Source organism: Carica papaya, chromosome 8, assembly GCF_054855325.1.
Source record: "Carica papaya isolate Zhongbai chromosome 8, ASM5485532v1, whole genome shotgun sequence".
NCBI lineage: Eukaryota > Viridiplantae > Streptophyta > Magnoliopsida > Brassicales > Caricaceae > Carica > Carica papaya.
The window spans coordinates 18,912,478-18,928,065 of record NC_142316.1 but is presented as its reverse complement, the minus strand read 5'-3'; the positions used below and the strand labels follow the sequence as shown (position 1 = coordinate 18,928,065).

Genomic DNA, 15,588 nt, shown 5'->3' with positions numbered 1-15,588 from the left:
TGCAACGGATTCTATCAGAACTCCGTAGGTAAGGGTGCTTGGGCGAGAGTAGTACTAGCATGGGTTACCTCCTGCGAAGTCCTTATATTTCACCCATTTTCTTGTGAAGTCCTCGTGTTGCACCCATTTTTTTGCAGATGATTCTTTCGACGTTACGCGCGACTTGAATTATGGTCCTCAAGTTTATTCGCAAATGTGAGTCACGGCGCTGTAGCGTTTTACTTGATATTAGAACGAGAACGGGAGGTGAAGTGCGCACGCACAAGGAAACAGATGACGGGAGGGGGAAGAAAGGGGAATGAGTTTATGTATTTGCAGCGCAAAATTAAAGAGGTGCGATCATACCAGCACTAATGCACCGGATCCCATCAGAACTCCGCAGTGAAGTGTGCTTGGGCGAGATTAGTACTCGGATGGGTGACCTCCTGGGAAGTCTTCGTGTCGCACTAATTTTTTTTCAGACGGGTCGTTCGACATTACGCGCGTCTGGAACTAGGGTCCGCTGGTTTATACGCAAATGTGAGTCAAGAAGCAGGGGCATTTTAATCGATATTAGAACGAGAATAAGAGGTGAAGTGTGAACGCACAAGGAAACAAATGATGGGAGGGGGGAAGGGAAGAAGGAGTGTATGTATTTTCAGCACGAAATTAAACAGGTGCGGTCACACCAGCACAAACGCACCGGATCCCATCAGAACTCCGCAGTTAAGTGTGCTTTGGCGAAAGTAGTACAATGATGGGTTACCTCCTGGGAAGTTCTCGTGTTGCACCCATTTTCTTTTTTTCAGATGTGCCATTCGACGTTACGCGCGACTTTAATTATGGTCCGCAGATTTATTCGCAAATGTGAGTCACGGCGCCGTGGCATTTTACTTGATATTTGAGCGAGAACGAAAGGTGCAGTGCGCACGCACAAGGAAACAAATGACGGGAGGGGGAAGAAAGGAGAAGGAGTTTATGTATTTGCAGCGCGAAATTAAAGAGGTGCAATCATACCAGCACTAATGCACTGGATCCCATCAGAACTCCGTAGTTAAGTGTGCTTGGGCGAGAGTAGTACTCGGATGGGTTACCTCTTGGGAAGTCCTCGTGTCGCACTAATTTTTTTTTCAGACGGGTCGTTCGACGTTACGCGCAACTGGAACAAAGGTCCACTGGTTTATACGCCAATGTGAGTCAAGAAGCAGGGGCATTTTAATCGATATTAGAACGAGAAAGAGAGATGCAGAGTGCACGCACAAGGAAACAAATGACGGGAGGGGGGATGGAGGGAGAAAAAGTATATGTATTTGCAGCGCAGAATGAAACATGAGCAATCATACCAGCACCAATGCAACGGATTCTATCAGAACTCTGCAAGTTAAAGGTGCTTGGGCGAGAGTAGTACTAGGATGGGTGACTTCCTGCGAAGTCCTTATATTTCACCCATTTTCTTAGGAAGTCCTCGTGTTGCACCCATTTTTTTGCAGATGATTCTTTCAACGATACGCGCGACTTGGATTATGGTCCTCAGGTTTATTCGCAAATGTGAGTCATGGTACCGTAGCATTTTATTTGATATTAGAACGAGCACGGGAGGTGGAGTGCGCACGCACAAGGAAACAAATGACGGGAGGGGGAAGAATGGAGAATGAGTTTATGTATTTGCAGCGTGGAATTAGACGGGTGCGATCATACCAGCATTAATGCACCGGATCCCATCAGAACTCCGCAGTTAAGTGTGCTTGGGCGAGAGTAGTACTCGGATGGGTGATCTCCTGGGAAGTCCTCGTGTCGCACCAATTTTTTTTCAGACAGGTTGTTCGACGTTACACGCGACTGGAACTAGGGTCCGCTGGTTTATACGCAAATGTGAGTCAAGAAGCAAGGGCATTTTAATCGATATTAGAACGAGAAGGAGAGGTGCAGTGTGAACGCATAAGCAAACAATTGATGGGAGGGGGAGGGAAGGAGAAGGCGTGTATGTATTTTCAGCACAAAATGAAACAGGTGCGATCATACCAGCACTAATGCACCAGATCCCATCAGAACTCCGCAGTTATGTGTGCTTGGGCGAGAGTAGTACTCAGATGGGTGACCTCCTGGGAAGTCCTCGTGTCACACCAATTTTTTTTCAGACGGGTCGTTTGACGTTACGCAGGACTGGAACTAGGGTCCGCTGGTTTATACGCAAATGTGAGTCAAGAAGCAGGGGCATTTTAATCGATATTAGAACGAGAAAGAGAGGTGCAGTGTGAACGCACAAGGAAACAATTGATGGGAGGGGGAGGGAAGGAGAAGGAGTGTATGTATTTGCAGCACGAAATTAAAGAGGTGCGATCATAGCAGCACTAAAGCCCCGGATCCCATCAGAACTCCGCAGGTAAGTGTGCTTGGGCGAGAGTTGTACTCGGATGGGTGACCACCTGGGAAGCCCTCGTGTTGCACCTATTTTTTTTCGGATGGGTTGTTCGATGTTACGCGCGAATGGAATTATAAACCGCTGGTTTATTTGCAAAGGTGAGTCACGGTGACGGGGAATATTACTGGATATTAGAACGATAAAGAGAGATGCAGAGTGCACGCACAAGGAAACAAATGACGGGAGGGGGAAGAAAGGAGAAGGAGTTTATGTATTTACAGCGCGAAATTAAACAGGTGCGATCATACCAGCACTAATGCACCGGATCTCATCAGAACTCCGCAGTTAAGTGTGCTTGGGCGAGAGTAGTACTTGAATGGGTGACCTCCTTGGAAGTCCTCCTGTCGCATTAATTTTTTTTTCAGACGGGTCGTTCGACGTTACGCGCGACTGGAACTAGGGTCCACTGGTTTATACGCAAATGTGAGTCAAGAAGCAGGGGCATTTTAATCGATATTAGAACGAGAAGGAGAGATGCAGAGTGCACGCACAAGGAAACAAATGACGGGAGGGGGGATGGAGGGAGAAAAAATGTATGTATTTGCAGCGCAGAATGAAACATGAGCAATCATACCAGCACCAAAGCAACGGATTCTATCAGAACTCCGCAAGATAAGGGTGCTTGGGCGAGAGTAGTACTAGGATGGGTGACCTCCTGCGAAGTCCTTATATTTCACCCATTTTCTTAAGAAGTCCTCGTGTTGCACCCATTTTTTTGCAGATGATTCTTTCTACGATACGCGCGACTTGAATTATGGTCCTCAGGTTTATTCGCAAATGTGAGTCACGGCACCATAGCATTTTACTTGATATTAGAACGAGCACGGGAGGTGCAGTGCGCACGCACAAGGAAACAAATGACGGGAGGGGGAAGAAAGGAGAAGGAGTATATGTATTTGCAGCGCAAAATTAAACGGGTGCGATCATACCAGCATTAATGCACCGGATCCCATCAGAACTCCGCAGTTAAGTGTGCTTTGGCGAGAGTAGTACTCGGATTGGTGACCTCTTGGGAAGTCTTCGTGTCGCACTAATTTTTTTTCAGACGGGTCGTTCAACGTTACGCGCGACTGGAACTAGGGTCTTCTGGTTTATACGCAAATATGAGTCAAGAAGCAGGGGCATTTAAATCGATATTGGAACGAGAAGGAGAGGTGCAGTGTGAACGCACAAGGAAACAATTGATGGGAGGGGGAGGGAAGGAGAATGAGTGTATGTATTTTCAGCACGAAATGAAACAGGTACGATCATACCAGCACTAATGCAACGGATTCTATCAGAACTCTGTAGGTAAGGGTGCTTGGGCGAGAGTAGTACTAGCATGGGTTACCTCCTGCGAAGTCCTTATATTTCAACCATTTTCTTCTGAAGTCCTCGTGTTGCACCCATTTTTTTTGCAGACGATTCTTTCGACGTTACGCGCGACTTGAATTATGGTCCTTAGGTTTATTCGCAAATGTGAGTCACGGCGCCATGGCATTTTACTTCATATTAGAACAAAAACGGGAGGTGCAGTGCGCACGCACAAGGAAACAAATGACGGGAGGGGGAAGAAAGGGGAATGAGTGTATGTATTTGCAGCGCGAAATTAAACATGTGCGATCATACAAGCACAAATGCACCAGATCCCATCAGAACTCCGCAGTTAAGTGTGCTTTGGTGAAAGTAGTACAATGATGGGTTACCTCGTGGGAACTTCTCGTGTTGCACCCATTTTCTTTTTTTCAGATGTGCTGTTCGACGTTACGCGCGACTTTAATTTTGGTCCGCAGATTTATTCGCAAATGTGAGTCACGGCGCTTCTGCATTTTACTTGATATTTGAACGAGAACGAGAGGTGCAGTGTGCACGCACAAGGAAACAAATGACGGGAGGGGGAAGAAAGGAGAAGGAGTTTATGTATTTGCAGCGCAAAATTAAACAGGTTTGATCATACCAGCACTAATTCACCGGATCTCGTCAGAACTCTGCAGTTAAGTGTGCTTGGGCGAGAGTAGTACTCGGATGGGTGACCTCTTGGGAAGTCCTCGTGCCGCGCTAATTTTTTTTTCAGACGGGTCGTTCGACATTACGCGCGACTGGAACTAGGGTCCACTGGTTTATACGCAAATATGAGTCAAGAAGCAGGGGCATTTTAATCGATATTAGAACGAGAATGAGAGATGCAGAGTGCACGCACAAGGAAACAAATGACGGGAGGGGGGATGGAGGGAGAAAAAGTGTACGTATTTGCAGCGCAGAATGAAACAGGAGCAATCATACCAGCACCAATGCAACGGATTCTATCAGAACTCCGCAAGTTAAGGGTGCTTGGGCGAGAATAGCACTAGGATGGGTGACTTCCTGCGAAGTCCTTATATTTCACCCATTTTCTTAGGAAGTCCTCGTGTTGTACCTATTTTTTTGCAGATGATTCTTTCGACGATACGCGCGACTTGAATTATGGTCCACAGGTTTATTCGCAAATGTGAGTCACGGCACCGTAGTATTTTACTTGACATTAGAACGAGCACGGGAGGTGCAGTGCGCACGCACAAGGAAACAAATGACGGGAGGGGGAAGAAAGGAGAAGGACTTTATGTATTTGCAGTGTGAAATTAAACGGGTGCGATCATACCAGCACTAATGCATCGGATCCCATCAGAACTCCGCAGTTAAGTGAGTTTTGGCGAGAGTAGTACTTGGATGGGTGACCTCCTAGGAAGTCCTCGTGTCACACCAATTTTTTTTCAAACGGGTCGTTCGACGTTACGCGCGACTGGAACTAGGGTCCACTGGTTTATACGCAAATGTGAGTCAAGAATCAGGGGCATTTTAATCGATATTAGAACGAGAAAGAGAGGTGCAGTGTGAACGCAAAAGGAAACAAATGATGGGAGGGGGGGAGGGAAGAAGGAGTGTATGTATTTTCAGCACGAAATTAAACAGGTGCGGTCACACCAGCACAAAAGCACCGGATCCCATCAGAACTCCGCAGTTAAGTGTGCTTTGGCGAAAGTAGTACAATGATGGGTTACCTCTTGGGAAGTTCTCGTGTTGCACCCATTTTTTTTTCAGATGTGCCGTTCGACGTTACGCGCGACTTGAATTATGGTCCTCAGGTTTATTCGCAAATGTGAATCACGGCGCCGTGGCATTTTACTTGATATTAGAACGAGAACGGGAGGTGCAGTGCGCACGCACAAGGAAACAAATGACGGGAGGGGGAAGAAAGGGGAATGAGTTTATGTATTTGCAGCGCGAAATAAAACAGTTGTGATCATACCAGCACTAATGCACCGGATCCCATTAGAACTCCGCAGTGAAGTGTGCTCGGGCGAGATTAGTACTTGGATGGGTGACCTCCTGGGAAGTCCTCTTGTCGCACAAGTTTTTTTTCAGACGGGTCGTTCGACGTTACCCGCGTCTGGAACTAGGGTCTGCTGGTTTATACGCAAATGTGAGTCAAGAAGCAGGGGCATTTTAATCGATATTAGAACAAGAATGAGAGGTGAAGTGTGAACGCACAAGGAAACAAATGATGGGAGGGGGGGAGGGAAGAAGGAGTGTATGTATTTTCAGCACGAAATTAAACAGGTGCGGTCACACCAACACAAATGCACCGGATCCCATCAGAACTCCGCAGTTAAGTGTGCTTTGGCGAAAGTAGTACAATGATGGGTTACCTCCTGGGATGTTCTCGTGTTGCACCCATTTTTTTTTTTTCAGATGTGCCATTCAACGTTGCGCGCGACTTTAATTATGGTCCGCAGATTTATTCGTAAATGTGAGTCACGGCACCGTGGCATTTTACTTGATATTTGAACGAGAACGAGAGGTGCAGTGCGCACGCACAAGGAAACAAATGACGGGAGGGGGAAGAAAGGAGAAGGAGTTTATGTATTTGCAGCTTGAAATTAAACAGGTGCGATCATACCAGCACTAATGCACCGGATCCCATCAGAACTCCGCAGTTAAGTGTGCTTGGGCGAGAGTAGTACTCGGATGGGTGACCTCCAGCGAAGTCCTTATATTTCACCCATTTTCTTAGGAAGTCCTCGTGTTGCACCCATTTTTTTGCAGATTATTCTTTCGACGATACGCGCGACTTGAATTATGGTCCTCAGATTTATTCGCAAATGTGAGTCACGGCACCGTAGCATTTTACTTGATATTAGAACGAGCACGGTCGGTGCAGTGCGCACGCACAAGGAAACAAATGACGGGAGGGGGAAGAAAGGAGAAGGAGTTTATGTATTTGCAGCGCGAAATTAAACGGGTGCAATCATACCAGCACTAATGCACTGGATCCCCTCAGAACTCCGCAGTTAAGTGTGCTTGGGCACGAGTAGTACTCGGATGGGTGATCTCCTGGGAAGTCCTCGTGTCGCACCAATTTTTTTTCAGACGGGTCGTTCAACGTTACGCGCGACTGGAACTTGGGTCCGCTGGTTTATACGCAAATGTGAGTCAAGAAGCAGGGGCATTTTTAATCGATATTAGAACGAGAAGGAGAGATGCAGTGTGAACGCATAAGGAAACAATTGATGGGAGGGGGAGGGAAGGAGAAGGAGTGTATGTATTTTCAGCACGAAATGAAACAGGTGCGATCATACCAGCACTAATGCAACGGATTCTATCAGAACTCCGTAGGTAAGGGTGCTTGGGCGAGAGTAGTACTAGCATGGGTTACCTCATGCGAAGTCCTTATATTTCACCCATTTTCTTGTGAAGTCCTCGTGTTGCACCCATTTTTTTGCAGATGATTCTTTCGACGTTACGCGCGACTTGTATTATGGTCCTCAAGTTTGTTCGCAAATGTAAGTCATGGCGCTGTAGCATTTTACTTGATATTAGAACGAGAACGGGAGGTGCAGTGCGCACGCACAAGGAAACAAATGATGGGAGGGGGAAGAAAGGGGAATGAGTTTATGTATTTGCAGCGCAAAATTAAACAGGTGTGATCATACCACCACTAATGCACCGAATCCCATCAGAACTCCGCTGTTAAGCGTGCTTGGGCGAGACTAGTACTCGGATGGGTGACCTCCTGGGAAGTCCTCGTGTCGCACAAATTAAACAGGTGCGATCTTACCAGCACTAAAGCCCCGGATCCCATCAGAACTACGCAGTTAAGTTTGCTTGGGCGAGAATAGTACTCGGATGGGTGACCAATTGGGAAGCCCTCGTGTTGCACCTATTTTTTTTCGGATGGGTTTTTCGACGTTACGCGCGAATGGAATTATAAACCGCTGGTTCATTTGCAAAGGTGAGTCACGGTGCGGGGGCATATTACTTGATATTAGAATGAGAAAGAGAGATGCAGAGTGCACGCACAAGGAAACAAATGACGGGAGAAGGGATGGAAGGAGAAAGAGTGTATGTATTTGCATTGCAGAATGAAACATGAGGGATCATGCTAGCACTAATGCAACAGATTCTATCAGAACTCCGCAGTTAAGGGTGCTTGGGCGAGAGTAGTACTCGGATGGTTGACCACTTCGGAAGTCCTCGTGTTGCACCCATTTTCTTGGGAGGTCCTCGTGTTGCACCCATCTTTTTGCAGATGATTCTTTCGACGGTACGCGCGACTTGATTTTTGGTCCGCAGGTTTATTCGCGCGTAACGTCGAACGGCACATTTGAAAAAAAGAAAATGGGTGCAACATGAGAACTTCCTAGGAGGTAACCCATCATTGTACTACTTTCGCCAAAGCACACTTAACTGCGGAGTTCTGATGGGATCCGGTGCATTTGTGCTGGTGTGACCGCACCTGTTTAATTTCGTGCTGAAAATACATACACTCCTTGTTCCCTCCCCCCCTCCAATCATTTGTTTCCTTGTGCGTTCACACTGCATCTCTCATTCTCGTTTTAATATCGATTAAAATGCCCTGATTCTTGACTCACATTTGCATATAAACCAACGGACCATAGTTCCAGTCGCGCGTAACGTCGAACGACCCATCTGAAAAAAAATTGTTGCGATACGAGGACTTCCCAAGAGCTCACCCATCCGAGTACTACTCTCGCCCAAGCACGCTTAACTGCAGAGTTCTGATGGGATCCAGTGCATTAGTGCTGGTATGATGCCACTTGTTTAATTTTGCGCTTCAAATACATACACTCCTTCTTTTTTCTTCCTTCTCCCGTCGTTTGTTTCCTTGTGCGTTCGCTCTGCACCTCCCGTACTCGTTCTAATATCAAGTAAAATGCCACGGTGCCGTGACTCACATTTGCGAATAAACCTGCGGACCATAAATCAAGTCGCGCGTAACGTCGAAAGAATCATCTGCAAAAAGATGGGTGCAACACGACGACCTCCCAAGAAAATGCGTGAAATATAAGGACTTCGCAGGTGGTCACCCATCCGAGTACTTTTCTCGCCCAAGCACCTTTAACTGCGGAGTTCTGATAGAATCCGTTGCATTAGTGCTGGGATGATCCCTCATGTTTCATTGTGCACTGCAAATACATACACTCTTTCTCCTCCCATCCCCCCTCCCGTCATTTGTTTCCTTGTGCGTGCACTCTGTATCTCTCTTTCTCGTTCTAATATCAAGTAATATGCCCCGGCACCGTGACTCACCTTTGCAAATGAACCAGCGGTTTATAATTCCATTCGCGCGTAACGTCGAACAACCCATCCGAAAAAAAATAGGTGGAACACGAGGGCTTCCCAGGTGGTCACCCATCCGAGTACTACTCTCGCCCAAGCACACTTAACTGCGGAGTTCTGATGGGATCCGGGGCTTTAGTGCTGGTATGATCGCACCTCTTTAATTTCGCACTACATACACTCCTCCTTTCTTCCCCCTCCCGTCATTTGTTTCCTTGTGCGTTCACACTTCACCTCTCATTCTCGTTCTAATATCGATTAAAATGCCTCTGCTTCTTGACTCACATTTGCGTATAAACCAGCGGACCCTAGTTCCAGACGAGTGTAACGTCGAACGACCAGTCTGAAAAAAAATTGGTGCGACACGAGGACTTCCCAAGAGGTCAACCATCCGAGTACTAATCTCGCCCAAGCACACTTAACTGCGGAGTTCTGATGGGATCCAGGGCTTTAGTGCTGGTATGATCGCACCTGTTTAGTTTCGCGCTGCAAATTCATACACTCCTTCTCTTTTCTTTCCCCTCCCGTCATTTGTTTCCTTGTGCGTGCGGGCTGCACCTCCCGTTCACGTTCTAATATCAAGTAAAATGCTACAGCGCCGTGACTCACATTTGCGAATAAACCTGAGGACCATAATTCAAGTCGTGCGTAACGTCGAAAGAATCATCTGCAAAAAAATGGGTGCAACAAAAGGACTTCACAAGAAAATGGGTGAAATATAAGGACTTCGCAGGAGGTAACCCATGCTATTACTACTCTCGCACAAGCACGCTTACCTACGGAGTTCTGATAGAATCCGTTGCATTAGTGCTGGTATGATCGCACCTGTTTCATTCTGCGCTGCAAATACAAACAATTTTTATCCTTCCCTCCCCCTCCCATCAATTGTTTCCTTGTGCGTTCACACTGCACCTCTCCTTCTCGTTCTAATATCGATTAAAATGCCCCTGCTTCTTGACTCACATTTGCGTATAAACCAGCGGACCCTAGTTCCAGTCGCGCGTAACGTCGAACGACCCGTCTGAAAAAAAATTGGTGCGACACGAGGACTTCCCAAGAGGTCACCCATCCGAGTACTACTCTCGCCCAAGCACACTTAACTGCGGAGTTCTGACGGGATCCGGTGCATTAGTGCTGGTATGATCGCACCCGTTTAATTCTGCGCTGCAAATACACAAACTCCTTCTCCTTTCTTCCCCCTCCCGTCATTTGTTTCCTTGTGCGTGCGCATTGCACCTCCCGTGCTCGTTCTAATATCAAGTAAAATGCTACGGTGCCGTGACTCACATTTGCGAATAAACCTGAGGACCATAATTCAAGTCGCGCGTATCGTCGAAAGAATCATCTGCAAAAAAATGGGTGCAACACGAGGACTTCCTAAGAAAATGGGTGAAATATAAGGACTTCGCAGGAGGTCACCCATCCTAGTGCTACTCTCGCCCAAGCACCCTTAACTTGCGGATTTCTGATAGAATCTGTTGCATTCGTGCTGGTATGATTGCTCATGTTTCATTCTGCGCTGCAAATACATACACTTTTTCTCCCTCCATCCCCCCTCCCGTCATTTGTTTCATTGTGCGTGCACTCTGCATCTATCCTTCTCGTTCTAATATCGATTAAAATGCCCCTGCTTCTTGACTCACATTTGCGTATAAACCATTGGACCCTAGTTCTAGTCGCGCGTAACGTCGAACGACCCGTCTCAAAAAAAAATTAATACGACATGAGGACTTCCCAGGAGGTCACCCATCCGAGTACTACTCTCGCCCAAGCACACTTAACTGCAGAGTTCTGATGGGATCCGGTGCATTAGTGCTGGTATAATAGCAACTGTTTAATTTCGCGCTGCAAATACATAAACTCCTTCACCTTTATTCCCCCTCCCGTCATTTGTTTCCTTGTGCGTGCGCACTGCACCTCTCGTTGTCGTTCAAATATCATGTAAAATGCCACGGCGCCGTGACTCACATTTGCGAATAAATCTGCGGACCATAATTAAAGTCGCGCGTAACGTCGAACTGCACATCTGAAAAAAAGAAAATGGGTGCAACACGAGAACTTCCCAGGAGGTAACCCATCATTGTACTACTTTCGCCAAAGCACACTTAACTACGGAGTTCTGAGGGGATCCGGTGCATTTGTGCTGGTGTGACCGCACTTGTTTAATTTCGTGCTGAAAATACATACACTCCTTCTTCCCTCCCGCCTCCAATCATTTGTTTCCTTGTGCGTTCACACTGCACCTCTCCTTCTCGTTCTAATATCAATTAAAATGTCCCTGATTCTTGACTCACATTTGCGTATAAACCAGCGGACCATAGTTCCAGTCGCGCGTAACGTCGAACGACCCATCTGAAAAAAAATTGTTGCGATACGAGGACTTCCCAAGAGCTCACCCATCCGAGTACTACTCTCGCCCAAGCACGCTTAACTGCAGAGTTCTGATGGGATCCAGTGCATTAGTGCTGGTATGATGCCACTTGTTTAATTTTGCGCTTCAAATACATACACTCCTTCTCTTTTCTTCCTCCTCCCGTCATTTGTTTCCTTGTGCGTGCGCACTACACCTCCCGTACTCATTCTAATATCAAGTAAAATGCCACGGCGCCGTGACTCACATTTGCGAATAAACCTGTGGACCATAAATCAAGTCGCGCGTAACGTCGAAAGAATCATCTGCAAAAAGATGGGTGCAAGACGAGGACCTCCCAAGAAAATGGGTGAAATATAAGGACTTCGCAGGAGGTCACCCATCCGAGTACTTTTCTCGCCCAAGCACCCTTAACTGCGGAGTTCTGATAGAATCCGTTGCATTAGTGCTGGTATGATCTCTCATGTTTCATTATGCACTGCAAATACATACACTATTTCTCCTCCCATCCCCCCTCCCGTCATTTGTTTCCTTGTGCGTGCACTCTACATCTCTCTTTCTCGTTCTAATATCAAGTAATATGCCCCAGCACCGTGACTCACCTTTGCAAATGAACTAGCGGTTTATAATTCCATTCGCGTGTAACGTCGAACAACCCATCCGAAGAAAAATAGGTGCAACACGGGGGCTTCCAAGGTGGTCACCCATCCGAGTACTACTGTCACCCAAGCACACTTAACTGCGGAGTTGTGATTGGATCCGGGGCTTTAGTTCTGGTATGATCGCACCTCTTTAATTTCGCGCTGCAAATACATACACTCCTCCTTTTTTCCCCCTCCCGTCATTTGTTTCCTTGTGCGTTCACACTTCACCTCTCATTCTAGTTCTAATATCGATTAAAATGCCCCTGCTTCTTGACTCACATTTACGTATAAACCAGCGGACCCTAGTTCCAGACGCGCGTAACGTCGAACGACCAGTCTGAAAAAAATTAGTGGGAAACGAGGACTTCCCAGGAGGTCAACCATCCGAGTACTAATCTCGCCCAAGCACACTTAACTGCGGAGTTCTGATGGGATCCAGGGCTTTAATGCTGGTATGATCGCACCTGTTTAGTTTCGCGCTGCAAATACATACACTCCTTCTCTTTTCTTTCCCCTCCCGTCATTTGTTTCCTTGTTCGTGCGCGCAAAACCTCCCATTCTCGTTCTAATATCAAGTAAAATGCTACAGCGCTGTGACTCACATTTGCGAATAAACCTGAGGACCATAATTCAAGTCGCACGTAACGTCGAAAGAATCATCTGCAAAAAAATGGGTGCAACACGAGGACTTCACAAGAAAATGGGTGAAATATAAGGACTTCGCAGGAGGTAACCCATGCTATTACTACTCTCGCCCAAGCACCCTTACCTACGGAGTTCTAATAGAATCCGTTGCATTAGTGCTGGTATGATCGCACCTGTTTCATTCTGCGCTGCAAATACATACACTTTTTCTCCTTCCCTCCCCCTCCCATCAATTGTTTCCTTGTGCGTTCACACTGCACCTCTCCTTCTTGTTCTAATATCGTTTAAAATGCCCCTGCTTCTTGACTCACATTTGCGTATAAACCAGCGGACCCTAGTTCCAGTCGCGCGTAACGTCGAACGACCCGTCTGAAAAAAAATTGGTGCGACACGAGGACTTCCCAAGAGGTCACCCATCTGAGTTCTACTCTCGCTCAAGCACACTTAACTACGGAGTTCTGATGGGATCAAGTGCATTAGTACTGGTATGACCGCACCCGTTTAATTCCGCGCTGCAAATAAACTCCTTCTCCTTTCTTCCCCCTCCCGTCATTTGTTTCCTTGTGCGTGCGCACTGCACCTCCCGTGCTCGTTCTAATATCAAGTAAAATGCTATGGTGCCGTGACTCACATTTGCGAATAAACCTGAGGACCATAATTCAAGTCGCGCGTATCGTCGAAAGAATCATCTGCAAAAAAATGGGTGTAACACGAGGACTTCCTAAGAAAATGGGTGAAATATAAGGACTTCGCAGGTGGTCACCCATGCTAGTGCTACTCTCGCCCAAGCACCCTTAACTTGCGGAGTTCTGATAGAATCCGTTGCATTGGTGCTGGTATGATTGCTCATGTTTCATTCTGCGCTGCAAATACATACACTTTTTCTCCCTCCATCCCCCCTCCCGTCATTTGTTTCCTTGTGCGTTCACACTGCACCTCTCGTTCTCGTTCAAATATCAAGTAAAATGCCACGTCGCCATGACTCGCATTTGCGAATAAATCTGCGGACCATAATTAAAGTCACGCGTAACGTCGAACGGCACATCTGAAGAAAAGAAAATGGGTGCAACACGAGAACATCCCAGGAGGTAACCCATCATTGTACTACTTTCGCCAAAGCATACTTAACTGCGGAGTTCTGATGGGATCCAGTGCATTAGTGCTGGTATGATGCCACATGTTTAATTTTGCGCTTCAAATAAATACGCTCCTTCTCTTTTCTTCCCCCTCCCGTCATTTGTTTCCTTGTGCGTCTGCACTGCACCTCCCGTACTCATTCTAATATCAAGTAAAATGCCACGGCGCCGTGACTCATATTTGCGAAAAAGCCTGCGGACCATAAATCAAGTCGCGCGTAACGTCGAAAGAATCATCTGCAAAAAGATGGGTGCAACACGACTACCTCCCAAGAAAATGGGTGAAATATAAGGACTTCGCAGGAGGTCACCCATCCGAGTACTTTTCTCGCCCAAGCACCCTTAACTGCGGAGTTCTGATAGAATCCGTTGCATTAGTGCTGGTATGATCGCACCGGTTTAATTTCGCGCTGCAAATACATACACTCCTTCTCCTTTCTTCCCCCTCCCGTCAATTGTTTCCTTGTGCGTTCGCACTGCACCTCTCATTCTCGTTCTAATATCGATTAAAATGCCCCTTCTTCTTGACTCACATTTGCGTATAAACCAGCGGACCCTAGTTCCAGTCGCGCGTAACGTCGATTGACCCGTCTGAAAAAAAAATTTTGCGACACGAGGACTTCCCAGGAGGTCACCCATCCGAGTGCTGCTCTCGCCCAAGCACACTTAACTGCGGAGTTCTGATGGGATACGTTGCATTAGTGGTGGTATGATCGCACCCGGTGAATTCTGCGCTGCAAATACATAAACTCCTTTCCATTTCTTCCCCCTCCCGTCATTTGTTTTCTTGTGCGTGCGCACTGCACATCCCGTGCTCGTTCTAATATCAAGTAAAATGCTACGGTGCCGTGACTCACATTTGCGAATAAACCTGAGGACCATAATTCAAGTCGAACGTATCGTCGAAAGAATCATCTGCAAAAAAATAGGTGCAACACGAGGACTTCCTAAGAAAATGGGTGAAATATAAGGACTTCGCCGGAGGTCACCCATCCTAGTGCTACTCTCGCCCAAGCACCCTTAACTTGCGGAGTTCTGATAGAATCCGTTGCTTTGGTGCTGGTATGATTGCTCATATTTCATTATGCGCTGCAAATACATACACTTTTTCTCCCTCCATCCCCCCTCCCGTCATTTGTTTCATTGTGCGTGCACTCTGCATCTCTCCTTCTCGTTCTAATATCAATTAAAATGCCCCTGCTTCTTGACTCACATTTGCGTATAAACCAGCGGACTCTAGTTTCAGTCGCGTGTAACGTCGAACGACCCGTCTGAAAAAAAAAATTAGTGCGGCACGAGGACTTCCCAGGAGGTCACCCATCCGAATACTACTCTCGCCCAAGCACACTTAACTGCGGAGTTCTGATGGGATCCGGTGCATTAGTGCTGGTATGATCGCACCCGTTTAATTCCACGCTGCAAATAGATAAATTCCTTCTCCTTTCTTCCCCCTCCCGTCATTTGTTTCCTTGTGCGTGCGCACTGCACCTCCTGTGCTCGTTCTAATATCAAGTAAAATGCTACGGTGCCGTGACTCACATTTGCGAATAAACCTGAGGACCATAATTCAGGTCGTATGTATCGTCGAAAGAATCATCTGCAAAAAAATAGGTGCAACACGAGGACTTCCTAAGAAAATGGGTGAAATATAAGGACTTCGCCGGAGGTCACCCATCCTAGTGCTACTCTCGCCCAAGCACCCTTAACTTGCGGAGTTCTGATAGAATACGTTGCATTGGTGCTGGTATGATTGCTCATGTTTTATTCTGCGCTGCAAATACATACACTTTTTCT

General features: G+C 46.8%; 5 non-coding genes and 28 pseudogenes across 5 annotated transcripts; 18 read left to right on the top strand and 15 right to left on the bottom strand.

The window, feature by feature from the left end:
* The first annotated feature begins 331 nt into the window (after positions 1-331).
* Positions 332-450, top strand: LOC148248489 (5S ribosomal RNA). Its single transcript, XR_015814920.1, has one exon. It is a non-coding gene; the product is annotated as a 5S ribosomal RNA (ribosomal RNA).
* A 204-nt stretch (positions 451-654) lies between these two features.
* Positions 655-773, top strand: LOC148248488 (5S ribosomal RNA; annotated as a pseudogene).
* Positions 774-982: 209 nt separating this feature from the next.
* LOC148248487 (5S ribosomal RNA) lies at positions 983-1,101 on the top strand (annotated as a pseudogene).
* A 562-nt stretch (positions 1,102-1,663) lies between these two features.
* Positions 1,664-1,782, top strand: LOC148248486 (5S ribosomal RNA). The gene has a single exon (XR_015814595.1). It is a non-coding gene; the product is annotated as a 5S ribosomal RNA (ribosomal RNA).
* A 205-nt stretch (positions 1,783-1,987) lies between these two features.
* LOC148248485 (5S ribosomal RNA) lies at positions 1,988-2,106 on the top strand (annotated as a pseudogene).
* Positions 2,107-2,311: 205 nt separating this feature from the next.
* On the top strand, positions 2,312-2,430 carry LOC148248484 (5S ribosomal RNA; annotated as a pseudogene).
* A 205-nt stretch (positions 2,431-2,635) lies between these two features.
* LOC148248483 (5S ribosomal RNA) lies at positions 2,636-2,754 on the top strand (annotated as a pseudogene).
* Positions 2,755-3,316: 562 nt separating this feature from the next.
* Positions 3,317-3,435, top strand: LOC148248482 (5S ribosomal RNA; annotated as a pseudogene).
* A 560-nt stretch (positions 3,436-3,995) lies between these two features.
* On the top strand, positions 3,996-4,114 carry LOC148248481 (5S ribosomal RNA; annotated as a pseudogene).
* A 209-nt stretch (positions 4,115-4,323) lies between these two features.
* On the top strand, positions 4,324-4,442 carry LOC148248480 (5S ribosomal RNA; annotated as a pseudogene).
* A 562-nt stretch (positions 4,443-5,004) lies between these two features.
* On the top strand, positions 5,005-5,123 carry LOC148248479 (5S ribosomal RNA; annotated as a pseudogene).
* A 204-nt stretch (positions 5,124-5,327) lies between these two features.
* LOC148248478 (5S ribosomal RNA) lies at positions 5,328-5,446 on the top strand (annotated as a pseudogene).
* A 206-nt stretch (positions 5,447-5,652) lies between these two features.
* On the top strand, positions 5,653-5,773 carry LOC148248477 (5S ribosomal RNA; annotated as a pseudogene).
* Positions 5,774-5,975: 202 nt separating this feature from the next.
* Positions 5,976-6,094, top strand: LOC148248476 (5S ribosomal RNA; annotated as a pseudogene).
* A 209-nt stretch (positions 6,095-6,303) lies between these two features.
* LOC148248475 (5S ribosomal RNA) lies at positions 6,304-6,422 on the top strand (annotated as a pseudogene).
* A 235-nt stretch (positions 6,423-6,657) lies between these two features.
* On the top strand, positions 6,658-6,776 carry LOC148248474 (5S ribosomal RNA; annotated as a pseudogene).
* A 560-nt stretch (positions 6,777-7,336) lies between these two features.
* LOC148248473 (5S ribosomal RNA) lies at positions 7,337-7,455 on the top strand (annotated as a pseudogene).
* A 6-nt stretch (positions 7,456-7,461) lies between these two features.
* LOC148248472 (5S ribosomal RNA) lies at positions 7,462-7,580 on the top strand (annotated as a pseudogene).
* Positions 7,581-8,036: 456 nt separating this feature from the next.
* Positions 8,037-8,155, bottom strand: LOC148248471 (5S ribosomal RNA; annotated as a pseudogene).
* Positions 8,156-8,358: 203 nt separating this feature from the next.
* Positions 8,359-8,476, bottom strand: LOC148248470 (5S ribosomal RNA; annotated as a pseudogene).
* A 561-nt stretch (positions 8,477-9,037) lies between these two features.
* Positions 9,038-9,156, bottom strand: LOC148248469 (5S ribosomal RNA). Its single transcript, XR_015815379.1, has one exon. It is a non-coding gene; the product is annotated as a 5S ribosomal RNA (ribosomal RNA).
* A 196-nt stretch (positions 9,157-9,352) lies between these two features.
* On the bottom strand, positions 9,353-9,471 carry LOC148248468 (5S ribosomal RNA; annotated as a pseudogene).
* A 559-nt stretch (positions 9,472-10,030) lies between these two features.
* On the bottom strand, positions 10,031-10,149 carry LOC148248467 (5S ribosomal RNA). The gene has a single exon (XR_015815805.1). It is a non-coding gene; the product is annotated as a 5S ribosomal RNA (ribosomal RNA).
* Positions 10,150-10,711: 562 nt separating this feature from the next.
* LOC148248466 (5S ribosomal RNA) lies at positions 10,712-10,830 on the bottom strand (annotated as a pseudogene).
* Positions 10,831-11,039: 209 nt separating this feature from the next.
* On the bottom strand, positions 11,040-11,158 carry LOC148248465 (5S ribosomal RNA; annotated as a pseudogene).
* A 203-nt stretch (positions 11,159-11,361) lies between these two features.
* LOC148248464 (5S ribosomal RNA) lies at positions 11,362-11,479 on the bottom strand (annotated as a pseudogene).
* Positions 11,480-11,715: 236 nt separating this feature from the next.
* On the bottom strand, positions 11,716-11,834 carry LOC148248463 (5S ribosomal RNA; annotated as a pseudogene).
* Positions 11,835-12,040: 206 nt separating this feature from the next.
* Positions 12,041-12,159, bottom strand: LOC148248462 (5S ribosomal RNA; annotated as a pseudogene).
* Positions 12,160-12,360: 201 nt separating this feature from the next.
* LOC148248461 (5S ribosomal RNA) lies at positions 12,361-12,479 on the bottom strand (annotated as a pseudogene).
* Positions 12,480-13,038: 559 nt separating this feature from the next.
* LOC148248460 (5S ribosomal RNA) lies at positions 13,039-13,157 on the bottom strand (annotated as a pseudogene).
* Positions 13,158-14,072: 915 nt separating this feature from the next.
* LOC148248459 (5S ribosomal RNA) lies at positions 14,073-14,191 on the bottom strand (annotated as a pseudogene).
* Positions 14,192-14,396: 205 nt separating this feature from the next.
* Positions 14,397-14,515, bottom strand: LOC148248458 (5S ribosomal RNA; annotated as a pseudogene).
* Positions 14,516-15,078: 563 nt separating this feature from the next.
* Positions 15,079-15,197, bottom strand: LOC148248457 (5S ribosomal RNA). The gene has a single exon (XR_015815540.1). It is a non-coding gene; the product is annotated as a 5S ribosomal RNA (ribosomal RNA).
* Between the last annotated feature and the right edge of the window lie 391 nt (positions 15,198-15,588).